Raw genomic sequence first — 17500 nt, forward strand, 5'->3', positions numbered from 1 at the left:
AACAGATCTCCTCTGATACAGATTTAATTGTTAAAATCACACTTCTATTTTTTTGAGGGTCATTTTGGATGTTATTTTGCTCCAGATTGAATGAAATGTGTAAAGTTAGCTGTAGGTGAAATTTTATTGAAGACTTTGTTATCTTACTCATAAATGGATGTAATATTTATAATTTCAACCACATCACGCCCATTCTAAGTTTTTTTAAATTGACATATCGTACTAATAAAAATCATGCTGTTCGGTTAATACAGATTTTATCCCTCATGTTCCGATTAAATTCCCCAATTTGTATTCCGAAGTAAATATATTTCTTAAAAAAGAATACAAAGAATAATAATAATAATAATAATAATAATAATAATAATAATAAATAATAATAATAATAATAATAATAATAATAATAAAAATGATAATGATAATAACAATAATATGATAGATAATTATAATAAATAATAATATATAATAATAATAATACATAAATAATAAAATAAATAATAATAATAAATAATAATAATAATAATAATAAATAATAATAATAATGATGATGATAATGATAATAATAATAATAAATAATAATGATGATGGTGATAATAATATAATAAATAATAATAATAAATAATATATGAGATAAAATAATAATAATAATAATAATAATAATAATAATAATATAATAATATAAATAATGTAATAAATAATAATATGATGAAATGATAATAATAGTAAAAATAATAATGATGATGAATGATAATAATAAAAAATAATAATAGATAATAATAATAATAATAATAATAATAATAGTAATAATAAATGACAGAAAATAAATATGGTGGTGAAAGGGTGAAGGATCATCGTGGCCTGCATTGGCCACACCTGATTGCCTACTACTATTACGTCGTGAAAGTTGTTCCAGTTGAAGCCGTGCGTGTCCTTTTTTTTTTTATTTTTTTTTTTTTTTTTTGAGTCTTTGCCCAATCTTTTTGTTTCAGGGTTCAAAGGCTGGCATGACAGAGCTACATTGATTAATGAATATTGGGTCCTAAGACCAAAGAATTGATGAAGCGATATGTAATAAAATACGATTCTTACACTCTCTTGCTTTTTGGAATTCCAGACATTATCCTAACCACTGCACGAGCTTGCGAGTGCGCGTTGGGAACAAAGTTCGAATTCCAAAATGCAAGATTGTTTAGTACTCTTTTATTCTTCTCTCAATCGATTCCTCTGTCGTCATCTCTGTATAAAAGACATTTATAAAAAAACCCAACAAAATAACAACACTTTCATGATAGAAAACTAGATATCTACTTCTTTTTAAAGAATTTAATTCATTGTGAAATTTAACCTTGATTATCTGACGTCACAAATTATATTGTCAACTTGATAGTATTCCGCGTTACTACTTTTGGGGAGGGGTATAAACTTATCGTTACGAAGCATTTCATATCATGAGAGGAGATGAAAATTAAGATTAGGTTAGCGGTGATAGGATTCCCTTTTGGTTCTAGTGTGGTGTTCCATTGTTTATGGGTATAATATGTCACAGTTGTGTGTGTGTGTGTGTGTGTGTGTGTGTGTGGGCATGTGCGAGAGAGAGAGAGAGAGAGAGAGAGAGAGAGAGAGAGAGAGAGAGAGAGAGAGAGAGAGAGAGTCTGATCACTATTATTTTCTTTTGAATTATTGTATTGTCCCATCCTTATACTAGAATTCATAACATATATTATAAATTGATAGAACGTTAAAATACCACATAGTATGTTTTGAAATTTATTATTATTATTATTATTATTATTATTATTATTATTATTATTATTATTATTATTATATTATTATTAATTATTATTATTATTATTATTATTATTATTATTATTATTATTATTATTATTATTATTATTATTATTATTATTGCGGGTGGTTGGATGGGAGCATCACCCTTGGATCATATACCTATGATGTTTGCATGGGTGTACGATTCGATAGTGATGTCGTTTCTTCTTTTCTTTACTAGCCTATCCTGCTTCTTTGGTTTGTGATTGTATTTTTGACAGGGGATATTTTTTTTTCTGTAAATCTTCTGCCTGTTTGTTCTTGGTTATTTATAATTTAGCTTATGATATCTTTAGGTTATGATTTTGATTTACATTTGTACTATTTTTGTTAGATTGCTTGTTTTTTTGTTTCAGCGGTCTCTCATTTAACCTCAATTGTGTTGGAAGAGACCTAAAGCAACAAACAAACAAAAAATTATTATTATTATTATTATTATTATTATTATTATTATTATTATTATTATTATTATTATTATTATTATTATTATTATTATTATTATTATTATTATTATTATTATTATTATTATTGCCTGTCATTTAACATTATCAGTATATGCATCTAAAAATCTGGGAAAAAGAATTTGAATGACCTTATATTACCTCAACTGTAGATCACTCGAGGGTGGGGTATAATAGTACGTATATTACAATCCCGGGCGATGTTGTTACAAGATATTATTATTATACTGCCCTCACTGACAAAAAGACTTATTTTTTATATTTTATCACCGTGAGATGACCCTTAACTTATCAAAACCAAGACTTCTTTGAGTTCTTAAGTTCAAGACTTTTGACTAGTTAATGTGTATTCTTAATGTATTATCAATATATGAATTTTTTTTTTCCTGGTCAAAATGATAAAAGTTGTTTTATCCATTTACCACGGTACCTATACATGCATTATATCAATGCTATCGAACTCAAGCGATTTTTTAAAATTTCATTTTGGTCAGAAAACTTTTATATAATGTTTCGATCGATTTAAATGGTCCTCAACTTTTGAAAAAAAAAGGACTCGAACAGGAGACTTCTTTGAAGCGTCGTGTTTAAGACTTTTTGAATAGTTGAAGGTCATTTGTAATTTTGATCGATCGATATTTGAAGTTTAAAAAAAATGCTTGAATATTATGGTGGCATTGTTATTGTTGTTATATTCCAGGGCATAATATCGTACATTATACACTGAAACGCGTCCTCCTCCTACCCCCATCCAAAAAAACAAACAAACAAACAAACAAAAAACAAACATTAGTTTGCCGGGAAACGTTGACGTAATTTATCGATCGAATAATATCATTCACAACCTTCGAAAATGTCTCAAATTTCACACTTCTCCGAGGCGTCATGTTTCAGACTTTTTTTGTTTTGGTTTGACAAGTTGGTCATTTTATGCGACCAATATTTGAAGTAAATATTTTATGAGCAAAAGTTTTAAAAAAAGTGTTTTGTCAGAATACGATAGAGTGGTATTCATAATACGATCTGGTTCTTGACACGGATTCCTTTCACTTTCACTCCAGTGTGGTTAGCACCTAAGCCAGTCGCCATTCAACTGACTGCCATGGGGAGTTGCATAACTGACTTTCACTGGGGCCCAAGTTCAGGTCAGTCACGGTGCAGCTTTATGAAATATACTGGATAGTGATGTAGAGCTGTAGAGAGAGAAATAAAGTAAGTGTAGTAAGCGGTCAGTCGTTGACTGGGATAAGGTCAACTGCTCCGACTGGCCTAGTGTTGATGTTGTACCTACAATATGTAGGCTACATACGTCTGTATAATTGTAATGTTGTGGGTATTCAGACATGGCACAGTACAACAAGCCTCGTTAATGGGGAATGCTTATAAGTAATGTTGCAGTGATTTAAGTGAACGAGTTTTCGGTTAAAGACGAGTTTGTCGTTTTGCCTCTTGTTTAGTTAATAAATTTACTACTTAATGCTTAAAGTTAAAATTAACGAAAAAAAGAGATCATATAACACCAGTTCTCCAGGAATTGCACTGGCTTCCTGTGAAGTATAGGATAGAATTTAAAATATTGTGCTATGTTTTTAGATGTCTGGATGGATTGGCTCCTGAATATTTGCAGGAACTGATTAAAAAATATGAACCCACTCGAAATCTAAGATCATCTCAGTCCCAACTTCTAAAAGTTACCACCTCAAAATCCACTTTCGGTGAAAAAGCCTTTACATTCATAGTCCACGCCTATGGAACGCACTTAGTCCTCGGACAAAGTCCTGTGAAAACTTATCATCTTTCAGGAAATGTCTGAAGACTGAGTTGTTCCGCGAGGCTTATTTTTCATGAAATGGATGTTGCTTTGATTCTGTTTTTTGTATGCATGCTTATTATGTATCATGTAGTGTCGTGATTTTTAATTTTGCTGTTTTTAAACATTTTTATTTTTATTTTTATTATGTAAAGCGCCGCAGAGCACGATTAACGTGGATGTTTAGGCGCTATATAAATTCATTATTTATTTTTACTATTTACTAAACACACACTTTACCTGCAAAAAAAAAAGTTAATCGTCGATGAAATGTTGAGAGCCTTTTACCGGATACCATGTGATATGTATATTATATTTTGTTGAATTTTCTATCTGACCGTCACTATTTTTTATTTTTTTTTTTGCCATTCCCTCTCGTCGTTTTTAAGGCTACAGACTGAACGTTTCATTTCCGAATTGTTTTAACAGAAATTTGAAAAGTAAAACAATAATCTTGGTGATATTGTATAATCTACTTCTTGCGTGTTCACCTACTAATGATGCGATTTTTAAAGATCTTGTACGTTTGTGAAATCTCGACATCCTATATTGTTGGGATTGGAGAGAGAAAGAGAGAGAGAGAGAGAGAGAGAGAGAGAGAAGAGAGAAGAGAGAGAGAGAAGAGAGAGAGAGAAGAGAGAGAGAGAGAGAGAGAGAAGAGAGAGAGAGAGAGAGAGAGAGAGAGAGAGAGAGAGAGAGAGAGAGAGAGAGAGAGAGAGAGAGAGAGAGAGAGAGAGAGAGGAGAGAGAGAGAGAGAGAGAGAGAAGAGAGAGAGAGAGAGAGAGAGAGAGAGAGAGAGAGAGAGAGAGAGAGAGAGAGAGAGAGAGAGAGAGAGAGAGAGAGAGAGAGAGAGAGAGAGAGAGAGAAGAGAGAGAGAGAGAGAGAGAGAGAGAGAGAGAGAAGAGAGAGAGAGAGAGAGAGAGAGAGAGAGAGGAGAGAGAAGAGAGAGAGAGAGAGAGAGAGAGAGAGAGAGAGAGAAGAGAGAGAGAGAGAGAAGAGAGAGGAGAGAGAAGAGAGAGAGAGAGAGAGAGAGAGAAGAGAGAGAGAGAGAGAGAGAGAGAGAGAGAGAGAGAGAGAGGGGAGAGAGAGAAGAGAGAGGAGAGGGAGAGAGAAAGAAGAGAGAGAGAGAGAAGAGAGAGAGAGAGAGAGGAGAGGAGAGAGAGAGAGAGAGAGAGAAGAGAGAGAGAGAGAGAGAGAGAGAGAGAGAGAGAGAGAGAGAGAGAGAGGTTTGATTCAGTGATCCACTTATTTTTCGTTTCTTACGCACATTATTCGAGTATTTATTTTCATGCTTATTGAACCTGATAATCCGCGTTTGATTTAGATGAAAATGTTGTTTCTATTAATTGATAAGTGGCGATTCAAATAGCCGGTTTCCTGTTTATAAGACATTTTACGCCATGCGCTGTGCATCGACATGGGTTTGTTGTGACACGGGAATTTAGGCACAGGACTGCTTGATATTTTATCTGGTTAGGTATGATTAGTTATGGGACAGCGTGGCTCAGTGGTATGGTCTTTGCTTCGTACCCGAAAGGTGCCGAGTTCGACTACCCGTTGCGCCGTGTGGACTTGGAGCAAGTCTTCCAGCCTTAGCTCACTTTGCGGCGCTGCACTGCCGCTAACGCCTGGGTTATTCCAGTCTTCCCTTGGACTAGACCGTAAAGGGATGGATAAAGGGAATTTATTTATTAATTATTTTTATTTTTTATTTTTATGAATTCTACACAAATTCTACTCCTTTCAGATATTTTCTGTTGTTGTTTTTAAAAACATGTGATATTCGATATCGATCGCCGAATGCTTAATTTTATATAGTTGCCTGTACTGCTGGGCATAGAAGGAAACTCCTATTTTTCATATTATATCAGTCGATTTTGATAAAACCCCTTATTTTTCAAATTGTCATAAGCTTGAGACTTTCTCTTCAAAAAAATGAATATCGGGTTTAAGAATTTGATTTGTTGAAGTCTTGTTGTTTCCGTATTTTACACTATTTACGAATTCACTGTACATTTACATGAGTTTGTGTGACACCGGAATACAGTCGCAGGACTGGTTGATATGATATTTATTCACTTCGAGATCCAAAGAAGGAATTAAATTGACGCTCTTCAGATCTCTTGATATTATTTTTAGACAGCCCTTTTGGTGATCATTTCTCACAAAGACAGCCCTTTTGGTGATCATTTCTCACTAAATTATATCAATCAAACTATAAGCGTTCAAGTTTACACATAACTTTGTGTCTTTGTACGTTACCTCGGCTGGCGGTTGAAGATTTTATATAAACGCATAGCATCAATTCTTGTTATGGAACGCTGTACACAAAGTCTGCTCTTTTTACGAATTTTAACAAATAAATGTGATATCGATATGATTTTATATAGTTGTCTGTGCTGCTGAACAATAACGATAACATCCCTCCCCTTTATTCTTTTAAATTACTCAACCATGGCCATTTACCTCCGCGCTGTCCCCTTTCCCTAGAGATTATTCTAGATGTATGAAAATCGTTTGGAAAGATGTCTGGTCAACAATTAAAAAGGGTTTCGTTGCCATTGAATTGCAGTGTAATATTATAACCACTATTGTTGGCTTATTTGATTTATGTGACATGCTAATGATATGATCACAGGACTTCACAGAATAATGGTTGCTCGCGAATGATATATGCGGGTAAAAACTGATAGCTGCTGCTTGTCTGCAATTCCACAAAAACAAACAAACACGTTTTTAAGTTTCTGGCTGGCAAAAACGAATAAGGAGTAAATAATCTGACCAACTAACAAAGCTGTTTGTGATTTGATTTATCTTAACAACTTCTGTAATATTTTCCAACCATGGAATATAATAAATAATTCCTTATCTCCCCCCCCAAAAAAAAAAACAAACAAACAAACAAAAAAACAAACAAGGTAAAATAAAACCAAACGACACACAGACTCGCACATGCACACACACACACACACACACACACACACACACATAGATACATACATACAAAATAAGCAAACCGCAAAAAACAAAATCAATACAAAGAAAAAAAAAAGATAACAAACAAGCAAACAAACAAACAAAATGTAACGAACACCCCCATCAAAAGCAAACAAACAGAAGAGAAAAAAAATAGACGATACGAATAAAAAGTCAACAAAAAACAACATACACGTACACACACACACACACACACACACACACACACACACACACATCCCAAAAAAGAAAAATCTATCAAATAACAAATGGTCAATCACGTTCATGCTTCTCTGCTCTGTCAAAACCCTCCCCCCCCCCCCCCCTTACCCACCACCATAATTATCTTTACCATTTAATTTGTGGAAGAAATTTTTCATTTTTCCTCTCCCTTTCTTCCCCCCCCCCCCCCCCCCCCCCCCCCCCGTTTTGAGAGATGGGGTGAGAGAGAGAGAGAGAGAGAGAGAGAGAGAGAGAGAGAGAGAGAGAGAGAGAGAGAGAGAGAGAGAGAGAGAGAGAGAGAGAGAGAGAGAGAGAGAGAGAGAGAGTTGTGCTTGCTGTTTAAAATTTGAACAAGTCCTATGTTTTTACTACGAATTAAGTTGTTTTTTTTCAAACTTTAAAGGCAGTAGAGCGGGTGGTTGGATGGGAGCATCACCCTTGAATCATATACCTTTGATGTTCGCATGGGTGTACGATCCGATAGTGATGTCGTTTCTTCCTCTCTTTACTAGCCTATCCTGCTTCTTTGGTTTGTGATTGTATTTTTGACAGGGGATATTTTTTTTTCTGTAAATCTTCTGCCTGTTTGTTCTTGGTTATTTATAATTTAGCTTATGATAGCTTTAGGTTATGATTTTGATTTACATTTGTACTTTTTTTGTTGCCCTCCTTGGAAAGCTGGCAAACATGAACTGGGGAACTGACCCTAAAACTCTAAGGACCACAGCATTGGCCCTCAGCTACTCAACTGCGGAGTACTGCTCAGCTGTATGGGCCCGATCATGCCATGCCTCCAAGCTAGACCCCGAGCTCAACAACGCCTGCCGGATCATAACGGGCCAGCTGAGAGCAACACCATTACCACTGGTCTACCGTGCAGCAGGAATAGCCCCACCACACATCCGGAGGGAAGCTCATGCCCAAATACAAAAATACAAACAGGAAATGGACCAGAGACACCCCCTTCATGACCACAATTGCCCCAAAAGCAGGCTCAAATCAAGAAAAAGCTTCCTCACAGTAGAGAGCCTTCACCCAGACCACTCAGCATTCTTCCGCCTGGACAAATGGGTAGAATGGGACAAGACAGCAAACGATGCCCTCCAGCCCCCAACAGAAAAGCTCCCAGCAGGCACAGACCTCAAAAGAAAAGAATGGGTGGCGCTGAACAGAGCTAGAGCAAAGGTGGGAAACACCGCCACCAACCTCTTTAAATGGAAAATCTCACCGGGCACTGAATGCCCATGCGGTCACCCCAGACAGACCATGGACCACATCCTGTCCGAATGCTCGCTGGGACCTCACTGCACCAATGCTGACCTGAGGGAATGCAACCAGACTGCCCGGGACTGGCTGACTCACTGGCGCGAATGATGTTAGATTGCTTGTTTTTTTTGTTTCAGCGGTCTCTCATATAACCTCAATTGTGTTGGAAGAGACCTAAAGCAACAAACAAACAAACAAACAAACAAAACAAAGGCAGTAGATCAAAGAACATTAGGTGTTTTTATTTTTTGGATCTATAGTGTTTCGTTAAAACAATACACTATTCATCTGTTTTTACCATTCCCTGTTAATTGATAATTTTACATTATGCATGGTCTCTTTTAAAGAGGCTCGTTTCTTGCCTTCGTGGTAGTTTCAGTTCTCTCTTTCTCTCTCTCTCTATCTCTCTGTCTCTCTATCTCTCTCTCCTCCCCCCCCCCTCTCTCTCACACACTTTGATTTTTTTTTTTACACTTTATTAATCTGTGCATCATAATATCTATTTTATTGTAAATAATGTAACACTTGTTTTATTTAACTGGGGCTAAACTCTCACTAGTTTTAAAACATTCGTGGAGCATTATCGTTTTAGCTTCAATAATGTGAATACAAAAACAAATTTTTAAAAATCCAAAATTTCTCTTTATAAGGACAGGACTCCAGTGTAGTAAGCCCATTCATGTATTCCTTCTTTCTTTTTTTTTTTTTTTTCTTCCTTAAAAAAAGATATTACCAGGATGTTTTTAGCGCGTCTAAAGGTCATGATCTGTACATGATTTCTGATCTTACGAAAATAATAAAAGCGATTTGTTGAGACTGTTTTTAGTATTTTATCTTTCAAAAAGTGCAAGGGTAATTTATGGTCTGTTTCGCTTCCTGGTTCGGTGTGTTATGAATTTATAAACAGTCTTTAAAGATATTAAACACTCTTTGAGTTAGCCATAAATCTTCTTTGTTTGATAAATGTTTGTTATTGTTATTGAGTTTGACATTTTTGTTAATGATTGAGTTGAATTGATTAAATGCCATGATCTTTTGAAATATATATATTTATATATTTCAAAAGATCATTGTATTTAATCAATTCAACTCAATCATAAACAACAAAGTCGAACTCAATAACAAGCATTTATCAAACAAAGAAGATTTATGGCTAACTCAAAGAGTGTTTAATATTATATTTGAGTCATAGATACGAATAAAGAAAACACAGATATATAAGACTAAGAAGGTAGATAATACAGAATATAACTTGCTTGTAGCTAAAATGGTTGGTTTTAACTACTAGCGGGCTACCCCGCGTTATATAAAAGGTTTTTGAGTACATGAAGGCTGTTTTTAACAAATAACTTAGGACCTCTTTCATTTGGAGACCTTTACTTTTTAGATTATAAGGTTTAACATGAATCAAATTGTTCACTTTCTCTCACTTCTCTCAAACAAAAACAAAAATAACAACAGCCCAAGCCAGGTTTTGTCGAGCACACAATGTCAGTCTTATAATATGTTAAACCTTTTCAATTAAAAAAAGAAAAAAAAAAGAATGGCCTTTAGATTAAAAAAAACAAACAAACGGTCTTATACAGTAAAATACGAAGTCCACGTAACTCTTGGAAACATTTTTGTAACATATTTTATATATAATAAAACGTAAAATCGACAGATAATCATTTGATATTGTATTATTAATGGTTAAAGTAATTCCAGGCGATAGGAAATTTCATCACTGTTGTCCACGCCAGTGCATGGCTGGATGAATAACAATGTATTATCTAGTCTTCCAATGACAACACGTTTAAAACAGATCATTTATTTATTTACATACTTTTTGGCCAGAAATCATTTATTTGATGTACCGAATTGTTGAATTAACCTTCTACTTTGTGGAAGTTCTTAAACCCGAAATTTCATGAAAGTTTTGGATTCCATGTTTTTATTAGGGGAGGGAGAGGGGGGGGGGGGTTATGGGGTAAAATTAATCGATAGATTTATAAAGCAACAGTTTTCTGGCCTAAAAGTAGAGAAAGGAGTTTTGTCAGCGTGTATGTTCGTGTTTTTGGCATGGTGCACCGAGTCCGGAAGTGAATCTTTCCCCTCCATGCTTGTATATATTCTTATAGTAGTGTTTGAATGAGATGGCCCATTCGATCCCATGCCATAGAATGTTATGGTTGAGTGGTCCAAATGAATAAGATTTGAGAGGTACCGTTTGCCGTAGTCTGTTGAACGATATGAAAAGGGTTGGGATAAGGGGGGAGGGGGATTGTGTTTTGCTGATAGATAGCTCGGAATCGGTAAGACGATTTCGGGTAAACAATGGGTCTTTGACGCTTTGTTGTTAGTTTGTTCCCCGTTGACCTTTTAGGTGATTCATGGGTCGAGTATAGCATTCTTTAAACATAAAAGTCCAACTCGGATACATCAAAGTCAACGCGACTGATGATCAGATAGGTTTTTGTTTCAATCCGAGCTTTCGTTCAATGCGACTTGTGATTGTAGTCCATTCCAGGTCCCGAGTGCACGGAATATCGCAAAGGCCTCTAAAGTTAAGAAATACAGTGACGTGATTTTTTGCATGGGAGCTTATATTTTAAGTGACGTTATGAATTTTGAATACCGATAGTGATAGACCAGTTTTCACATAATGCCGACTTCTGTTGATCTTTTCAACATTTTCAATAAAATATGACTCAAACTTTAATTTTTTTACCGTAATGGTGTGTTTATTTTCTTTCCCGTGCAAAAAATAATCGTAACAAAGTTACATTCAGTGGAGTAAAAAACAACCAAACATGAGCTTTTATATAGCGCAATATCCACTTAATGTGCTCAAAGCGCTTTACAAGGGGTCCTGACCAACAGCAACATGTAACACGTAGAACGAGACACCCCCCCCCCCTCCCTATCCTTACCCAACACTATTTTCTACTATCCAAACATGTTTTCTTCGAACATGTTTAAATTATTCATGCATGTTTCAAGGGTGACTGAATTTCGACGTGAAATCACAGCATTATCAACACTTTTGTATAGATAGTATGCTCTTTGTTAAGAAGCTCACAACATTGCCATCCGGAAGTATATCCGATCAACACACAAAACTATGTGTAACCTTAAACGTTTATAGTCTGGTTAATACAGTTTAGTGAGAATTACAAACACGGATGGCAAAAAACAATAACAAAGGCCTGATTCACGTCATCTTCGTTCTATCTATATCGTGGCTATTGTCCCTGTTATTAACCCTATACAATTGGGATTCGTCTTCACTCTAACCAGACGTGGCGACTTACCGTTTTTTTTTTTTTGTAATTAAAAAAAAAGGCAAATCTTGGGTAACCGCGATGCGATTTTGGCTTAATTAAAGTCCAAGAGGTCCTATTGTAGTGACAACGATCGGGCCTACATATGAAACAATTATATTAATGGAGGACCGAGGGTCAAGAAGCGTTAACCAATTAGAATATTTCCTGGCATTGAGCCCATTCCGTCCCCTCGACTATTTATTTCCAGTGAACTGGCACACATTCCTTAATAGATGGTTCGCCCGTTACTAAGAATTATTATTCAATCAGAATATTTCCTGCCATAAACCCCATTTTCGTCCCCTTGACTATTTATTTCCTGTATGAAAAGGCCTGGGATTCCCTTAGTACACACATAGGTCGTCATGCCCAGTTACAGAGGATTTCTCACAATATTTTGACACACTGGTAAAGGAATTGCATCGCAAAACATGTTTTTCAATCATCTGTGTTAAAATTGTGAGTGATCCTCGGGATCTGTGGGCTGTTTCCTCCGGGTGATAGACAAGCTCTTAAGGTGGTTATCTGTCTTCGGTTCACGGTCAGCGGTTGATATCAGGGCCAAAATATACTTTATTTTAAATTTTCGAGTCAAAACTAAAACAACTTAAATGTTTATTCGACTAGTTTTAATAAAATATACAATAACTGATGTAATTTTCAAAAAGCGTATGCTCTGTATGATGAAGGAAGAACTGAAGGCTCATATACTGAAAAGGGCATCCATGTCAATAGCTAGACAGGCAAAGCAAAAAGAAGTCACAAAGGAACCATAAATTCCATAGCAATCGTTAGCACATACCATAGCTCCTGTAGAAGCCATCCCTTAAACTACACACTGCCGTGTATTTTACATTCTACTTTGTCTGGCACTGTTTCATATATGCCTTTTCAGGTTTTAATATCAATGTGGCATCCTGAATTTTGGATTTATACAAACCCCCCACCCCATCCCCTATGAAATTCGGATTTCCTCGCAGAAATATTTTGATTGTCGTTTGTGACGAGTTCAAGAATCCTACAATCTCCATTATCTCAACCAGGCAGATTTATCCTCAGCTCCTCTAGATAGCCGCTCACCTGTTTGTTGCTTTATCTTTCACTCCTTACCTGTCATTTGTTATGTTGTTAGCATGTGCCTGTTTGTTTGTTTTTCGGTTTATTGTATTCATTGTAACTTAATTAATTTTTACCGCTTATATTACACAATACCGAAATAGGTGGTGTGCGCTTGGCCGAGAAACTCACAACATTGCCATCCGGAAATATAACGTACTAACGCACAAAACAATGTGTAACATTGAACGTTGATAGCCTGGTTAATACAGCTAAGTGATAATTACTCATAAACACGGGGAAAAAAAAAAGAAAACAACTAAAAAACCCAAAGAAGAAAACATTAACAAAGACCTGAGTGACGTCAGTTTCATTCTATCTATTCTTTATCAACAAGAAGAACAGTCGGATAATGCGATAACGCATCATGAATAAAGATAACGGACTTTATAATATCCGATTATAAATGCTCAATATTTGTTATCTCCAACTGACTCATTGACATTTGAGTGTTGAGTGTGGTGTGATGCTGATACCCTTCATGATTCACTTTAAAAAAAGATCTAGTAATTTAAAAAAAAACGAAACAAAAAACAAAACAAAATCGAAACAAAACGAAAAAATCTAGGTGTGTATCTTATACACATAATAATACACGCCTATGAACACTCCACACATACTTATGCGATCCGTGATTTCAATTTGATGAACCAGATTCACATGATTGAATTCAAAGGATTTAGAAAATTTGAGATTTAAATTGGTTTTGATATTACACATGTTCTTTTCAATGTGTCGTGTGAATTTGATCATATCCAGACCTTAAGTCAACTTTTAATACCTTTCTTGTTCACTCCCATTCCCGATTTGACATCGGACGGAGACGGTGACAATGAGACCCGCTCGTTCGATTACTGACTTAAGCTCTTGTAGCACAGGCCGTTGGCCGTCGGATCGACCACACCACGCCATGATCTTCTATCCTGGGCTGTCTTTTCCAGTTCTTTCCATATGGTTCCCATCATCTTTTGACATTCATCTTAGTCACGTCTGTTTTTCTTGGTTTTCCTCCTTCTGTCGTTGCTTTTGTAGCTTATTTTTACGGGTTGTGGTTGGAGTTATGAGCCCTTATGTGCATCCCTCCTCATGTCTCACTCAGGCTTGGGACCGGCCATGGCAGAGTTTGCATGTTTTTCGGCGATGCCTTGAAATTAGCTCCTCAGAACCACGAGACCTCAGTTTCCGTTGCGTTAAACTAACAGTAAGAATTGCTTGTTACCCTCTGCGTATATCGCTAAGTACTTTACGCCAGATGCAACAGCCCCGGCTACTCAATCACTGCCTGGAGGAAAGTGGGCCATGGGGAAAATGAAAATGATAAATAAATAGAAAAAAACAAAAAAACATCAACAAACAAACAAAATCACCCGATTTCGCCCGAGTCAAAAACTAGAGCTCTACCACAGAGCTTCGTGTCACGATTTAATTAGGTCTCTAGAATTAAAGAGAAAACTCGTTAATTCAAATGCATTCCTTTAGGGGCCAGGGGGAAATCTGAGAGATCTATGTTTTGTCGTTCAACTCTTCCCCATTAACGTCAAGATGTTCCATCCACCACCCTCACCTGATCGGAATTCATGAGGCGATGAGATAATAATATAATCTTCACAATGAATGTCAATGTTTTTGTTAATATCGTATGTACGTGTTGCGGTTCTCCTTGATCTCTCCTACCTGACAATTATTATCATCATTACATATTGATCCAGGTTGTTGACAAGCCATTGTTTCTGGTCCGATAAGCAACCTGAACATTGCATTGCTGATGAATGAATGGGTTCGTGTACAGTCTATATCGCTCCAAACAGACTTTAGCTTCATAAACAAGGAACGTGCTCAGTCGACATCATTCACAACCTCTTGTCTGGTAAACAACTTGAACATTGCATTGCCGATGATTAAATGCTTTCTTGTTCACTCGGTATCGACCAAATCGGGGGTTCGTTTTAACAGGGAATTAGATTTGAACATTGTATTGCTAATGAGCGAATGTTTTCTTGCTCAGTCGATATCGTTCAAAACTTCAGGTCCGATAAGGTACTTGATCACTGCATTGCTGATGAATTTCTTGTTCAGTTAATATCGCTCCAAACGGGGTTTTGTGTTAATAGTGGAACCGGACTTGACCATTGCATAGCTGATGAATGAAGAATCGTTTCTTGTACAGTTTATATAGCTTCAAACGGGGTTTTGTGTTAAGCAGGGAACCGGACTTCAACGTTGGATTGCTGATGAATGAATGGTGTCGTGTATTCTCGGTATTGCTCCAAACAGGTTTTGTTTAACCAGTTAAATGTCGTACTCTGGAAAGGGCGAAGAAAGTGTAATTTGATATCATGTTATGATTTTAAAAAATATATCTGCCCTAGTATTTTGTACATGTGTTTGTATGCAAATTCATTACTTCTCCTGTTGTAGTAGGGGAGTAGGAAGGAAAGGAGGGGGGGGGGGGGGATGTCCGTTGTCAACACTCTACTATGTCGCAGTTTTGGTTATTTTCAATATTTTCATCCGTTAGTTGTGTAATGTGTTATTGTCCATGTTATATTTATTTGATGTGTCACTTTCTATTATATTTGTTTGATGTGTCATTTCTGGTATGCTTGTGTGATGTGTTATTTTTTTTCTGTTTTTCATGTTTCACGTGTCATATTATCTTCCTTGAATACTTTTTGTGTTCAGTAGGCATAACAATATGTAGTTTTTTTCAGGCTCTCGTGTTTTTGATAATGCTTGCTTTGCTTATTTTGACAGTGTTTTTATGTTAGATACGTTAAAAAACAAACAAACAAACAAACAAAAACAATACAGCTCTATTGTTCAGCTTGTTTTCTCATTCTGTGACCCATTTTCACCCTTAGTATAAACGTGTTTCTTGTAGTGCACTGCGGTGCAATGATAAATGTAAATTCAGAAATAAAAATTCAGGTAATTTTCAATCTGTGATTAAGTACATATTGGATTGATGAGCTAAAGACCATTTTTAGCACTGATCTTTATGAGAGAGAAGAGGTTTTAACAAGTTAACTGCCGTACTACGTGAATCTAAAAATTTGGCCAGAAAAGTCATCCCTCAAATATCGATCGATTTAACAGACCCTCATCTTGGCAAAAACTCTCAATTCTGGGGACCTCATAAGGTCCCATGCTTTAGAATTTTTGCCAAGATGAAGGTCAGTTAAATCAATCGATATTTGAAGGTCCCGTAGTCTGGCCAAAATGTTAAATTCTCGTCTTTCCAGAGTATGACAGTTAACGGGTTAAATGGATATCATTTATGTCTTGATATTGTTATTAGTCTACAAGTGGCTTCCTCTTGTTCATTAAAAAGCAAAACATGGAAATCCTCAACACAGGGCGTGGAAGCGAATCAAAGCTTATGCTTCGAATCTGTAGTATATGGCCGATGGTAATGAGGAATGATGTCGTTTGATGGCTTGGCATTAGCAATGGCTTACATGATGAGCTATTGATTGTGGAGAGAGAGAGAGAGAGAGAGAGAGAGAGAGAGAGAGAGAGAGAGAGAGAGAGAGAGAGAGAGAGAGAGAGAGAGAGAGAGGCAACGAGAGAGAGTGAGAGAGAGACAACGAGAGAGAGAGAGAGACAACGAGAGAGAGAGAGAGAGAGAGTGATTGACAACAAGAGAGAACAAGAGAGAGAGAGATAAGAGGGAGAGGGAGTAGTGATGATGATGATGATTACGATGACCTTTGACTCGATGCCAAGACTTATGATAATGGTATGAAGTTGTGGCATTTCGATTGAGAGTTCTTTATCTCCTTCTCTCTCTCTGGCTGTCTGTTGTGGCCGTACAATGTCAAAACACGTATTCTTTTCATTTTGGCGAGTTCTATGTATTTATTTATTTATTTATATGTTTATTTATTTATTTATTTATTTATTTATATATTTATTTATTTATTTATATATTTATTTATTTATTTTTATTATTATTATTATTATTATTATTATTATTATTATTATTATTATTATTATTATTATTATTATTATTATTATTATATTATTATTATATTATTATTATTTATTTCATTATTATTATTATTATTATATTATTATTATTATTATTATTATTATTATTATTATTATTATTATTCAGTGCTGATGGATTTCCTCGGATCCGCGGAATTCCATGCTTTTGGAGATAAAAAATTACATTTGCCCCAATCAGTGTACTGGCAGTGGGAGACTTGATGTGTCGGGAACAAACAGGTTTAGTTTCTCACTCTCCATAAGTTATATGATAGTTTATCATCTGAAATTGTTCTAAAGATGGAGATTAATGCAGTAAATAATGGGGCTTAAAGGCATTCGTTCAATATTTTCCTCCTTTTTAACATTTTGTCACCATCGGCACTGATTATTATTATTTGTGATGTTGATCATGAGATGGTCTTGTTCTGTAACATGAAATCCATTCCTCTTCCTCAGATCAAAATTGGATCTATAATTTTCCTTGGAGTGGGTCAGGGTGATGCCAGTTGGTGCTTCTTTGTACA

At 35.6% G+C, this 17500-nt stretch overlaps 1 protein-coding gene across 1 annotated transcript in view; it reads left to right on the plus strand.

Annotated features, from left to right (window-relative positions):
- Positions 1-17500, plus strand: part of LOC144977014 (uncharacterized) — a 105052-nt gene that overhangs the window by 16959 nt on the left and 70593 nt on the right. Inside the window, exon 3 of the mRNA XM_078921705.1 lies at positions 17433-17500. This exon is cut by the window's right edge and continues 42 nt beyond it. The gene's annotated coding sequence lies outside the window, so the exon portion shown is untranslated. The remainder of the gene's footprint in view (positions 1-17432) is intronic.

This window comes from Berghia stephanieae, chromosome 7, assembly GCF_034508935.2.
Source record: "Berghia stephanieae isolate SIO BIC M18660-M18661 chromosome 7, UCSD_Bste_1.3, whole genome shotgun sequence".
Lineage (NCBI taxonomy): Eukaryota > Metazoa > Mollusca > Gastropoda > Nudibranchia > Aeolidiidae > Berghia > Berghia stephanieae.